Consider the following 3,846-nt stretch of genomic DNA (forward strand, 5'->3'; position numbering starts at 1 on the left):
AAAATCTCAGAACCTTGAAGTGAAGCAAGGTCACTACATATCCATGATTACATGAGGTTTTATAAAATCCTTGTGTAGTATCTGTTCCCATTTTACAGATGAGGAATCTGAAGTTCTGGGAGATAGGGTACTGTACTAGTAAATAAGAGAGTTAGCAGTGGGGTGTAGGAGAGACAGGATCTGGAGTCAAGAGACCTTGGATTCTTCCACTTAAGATATGTGTGACTTCCAATAAATAACTTTTCCTTTCTGAGCTTCAGATTTCTCGTTGTATGGCCAGAAGGATTCTGAGGTCCATTCCAGCTCTGGCTCTAAGCTTCTGTCTCTCTGCTTGACATTTAAAGACCTTCACAATCTTGCCCCTTCTCAAGATGATTACACATTATTTGCCCTCATGAACCCTACCATTGAGCCAAGCTGGGCTGCTTGTTAATTCTTTTTTTAAAAATTTGATAGTATTTATTTTATCATCTTCAAATACAAAGAGGATGTTTTGAGATGTTCTGTTAACCTGTTCAATCATTTTGACCATCATCCCAATCCTTTTTTCCTATTGGAGGTTTCTGCCCACCAGCTGGTCTTGACACGATTATCTGATCAACTCTGAGCACAGTAACTGCAGCATTAGTAGACCAATTAGATAGCCCAATATTTTCCAAGGTAAGTATCTAGAATGCCAGCTTCCAACACATCCTTTACTGCAGTACTTTCAGCCTCAATATCTAATCCAACATTTTTGTTTCCTTCTTGATGTACTGCATAAAGGTTAGAGATCACTTCATTAGCCTTAACTCCAGAATTTTGTGCCAGTAACCAGGGAATAGCTTCAAATGCTTCTGCAGATTTCTTGATGGCATATTGTTCGAGTCCAGGACATGTCTCTCTGCAAGATGTGATCTATTTGGCCAATTCAACTTCTGTTGCTCCACCTCCAGGTACAAGACGCTTATCCCTTGTGAGAACTTTGAAAGTATTAACATCATCATCTACTGCCCTTTCTATGTCTATATCTATAGATCCTCGAAGTACTATAGTAGAAATGGCACCATCTTCCTTTTCATGCTTAAAAACAACCATTTGTGTGTCTCCAGCCTCTGGTAAGTAAACACTGTCACAATGGCCCATTTCTTCAAGTACAAGGGGGAGTCAGTCTAGGAAGGGCAATAGCACCAACAGTTTTATGCAGTCTTCAGAGATCCCATTTGGAATTCAACCTGACCCACATTATATTGTATTTATTAGCAAAATGAAGAGCCATATCTGCTACTTTGCCACCTGTCACGATTACATTTCCACCAGAATCAGCAATAGCTTTAACTTGTGAATCCATAAGATTTTCTTCTCCTTTGCTAAAATCTGGTAGTGCTTCTGCAGTCTTTATCAGCACTGTTGCCTTAGTTTCAGTTATCATGCCATCAAAAGGACAAGAATACACTGCTATTTTAGCATCTTTCACTGAAGTTATATCACCTTCGGTTTCTTCCTTAAAAACCGTACCATGAAATACTGAAGAGGAATGGATGACAGAGCCCAGAATTTTACACACTCTGATATTATCAAAATCGAAATGGCCAGAATCAGGAAAAAATAGATACACACATCTAGAAAATATGTTTTGCCAATACTGCTTGATCATTTCCATACTGCTTGGTCATAATGGAGGTTTGAAGCAGAGATGACAATTCATCAACATCTCAAAGATTTTTTGCAGAACAACATACCAAATCAGGAAGAATTTCATGGGCTTTTCTGCAAGCTATTTCCTAACCTTCTATGACCTCTGAAACAGACAGGCTGATTCTCAGGAGTTCTTCAGCTAACTCTAGAAGGGCTCCAGCAAATACAAGGACAAAATTTGTGCCATCCCCAACCTCTTGCTCATGCATGTGAGAAGCCATTACAATCATTTTTGCAGCAAGATGCTGTACTTCTAGGTCTTTTAAAAAAGTAGCTGTATCATTTGTACCAAAGAGCTTCTCCAGATGACTGATAACTTTTTGTTCATTCCATTTGGTCGATATGCTCTACGGGTAGTCTGGGCAAGCTCCTTACATGCGTGTATATTCCTATTCACAGCTTCCTTCAATCCTGAATAATGTTTAGCTCCTTCTTTCAGCATTTGGGTGAAGCCTGGAACCTTGGGAAAGTGGGTGGCCATAGCTAGATGGTAATTATGTGTAATAGTAATGGAATATAAAGATCCCCCTGTATTGGCTTGGTTTTCAAATTGATTGTGTTAAAACCCAGAGCTTGTGAATCTCACTTGTGGGATGGTCTTGTTGATGTGAAAAGAGAGGGATAAACTGGGAGGAGCTGGTGACGTAAATTTAGAGAGACACAAGAAAAGAGAGAGGCAGAAGAACTTTTTGGAAGCAGCATCTTGGAGGCAGAGAGAGACTGAGAGGATTGCTGAGGGCCACTTTGAATTGCCCAGGACTTTTGAGAGCTGCCACCCAGAGCTGCCAAGGACTGAGGAGACATGGCTGTTATGCTGGTACTTTGTCTGTTTTGATGTTGTTTTGCCAGATCTGTCCACTGGTGAAAGACAGTCCTGTTGTTGCAGAGGTCTTGGAACCTTGCTGTTGGTTCAGAGCTCGAGACTGTTCTGCAGACAGAGAATGAATTCTGTCCACTGGTGAAGGAGAGTGATGTTGTTGCAGAAGTCTTGGAAACTTGCTGTTGGTTCAGAAGCCCTGAAGAAGGATTTTCTTGTATGTTTACAGAGATGCTGGAAGAGGGTTTTGCTAATGTTTTCAGGGGTCCTAGGACTTTCTGCAGAGAGAGAATGAATTAATGAAGACACTGACAATGTATCTTGTGGCCTTGCTAAGCTTTGTCTCCCCAGGAACAAAGATTGCTGAGAACTTGCCTCATGTCAAGATGAAGAAAAGACCTCCATTTGGATATTAAATGCTGTGCTTAAGCTTGGGGTAGATTCAGTTGTGTTCCAAGGGTGGGGAACTTCTGACTTTTTTTGTGCTCTGTGATTAAACAAATGAATGTACTTTACTTATGATTGGAAACTAATCTCCATTTGAGAAGAGGGGCTTTGTGATTGATTACATGAATGTAATGTCCAGGGGTGGGGTAGTACTTGGAGATTATAGAATCACACTTGGTAAATGCTGTATTTTGAATGATGTCATGTTTTGATCTTCTCTGTTCTTAATTTGTCACTGAATAAAATGGAGAGCACCTATGCTGGTATCTTGAAACTTGGGAAGTTGCCTTTGCTTGGCATTACACTATGGATCACAATGAGCAAGACAGCAAACACACGGTATAAAAAGCAGACTGCTTGTTAATTCTTATGGCACATTTCATCTCAGGTCACTGTGCCTGTCCTTAGAGTGCCCCCCTACCCATTCCTGGACTCATCTTTCCTTTCATCTCTACCTCTTGGACCTCAGCTCCTTTCCAAGTTTGGCTGGTGTCACTCACCTCTTACAATATGGCCTTTCCTGATTCCAGCACTTATTTTTTTGGTTCCCTGAAATTATCTTGTATCTTTTACATATATTTGTCTGGAGAAATGTTGCAGGGGCCAAGAGTCAGAGGACCTGACTTCATATCCTAACTGACCTTACTATTTGTGTGACCTTGGACAAACCACACTCCTGGGTCTCAGTTTCCCCATCCATAAAATAAAAGAATTGAATTAGTTGACCTCGGCAACTATAATCCTCAAGTGATCCCTCCCTATGGAAGGTATGTGAGATCTTTGAAGGCAGGGGCTGCTTTGCATTTTTTTTCCCCTTAGTATGGCCAGCTCCACTCAGCAAAGTAGACTTTATTAAGAACTTGTGGAATGGAATTGAATTCAGGTTGAAGGCTCTGTCCAGGCTG

At 40.8% G+C, this 3,846-nt stretch overlaps 1 pseudogene; it reads right to left on the minus strand.

Moving 5' to 3' along the window:
- Nucleotides 1–426: 426 nt before the first annotated feature.
- LOC138163775 (T-complex protein 1 subunit theta pseudogene) lies at nucleotides 427–2,170 on the minus strand (annotated as a pseudogene).
- Between the last annotated feature and the right edge of the window lie 1,676 nt (nucleotides 2,171–3,846).

This window comes from Petaurus breviceps, unplaced genomic scaffold, assembly GCF_028583685.1.
Source record: "Petaurus breviceps papuanus isolate PSGF00001 unplaced genomic scaffold, PetGlider_PUasm1.0 188, whole genome shotgun sequence".
NCBI classification, from domain to species: Eukaryota; Metazoa; Chordata; class Mammalia; order Diprotodontia; family Petauridae; genus Petaurus; species Petaurus breviceps.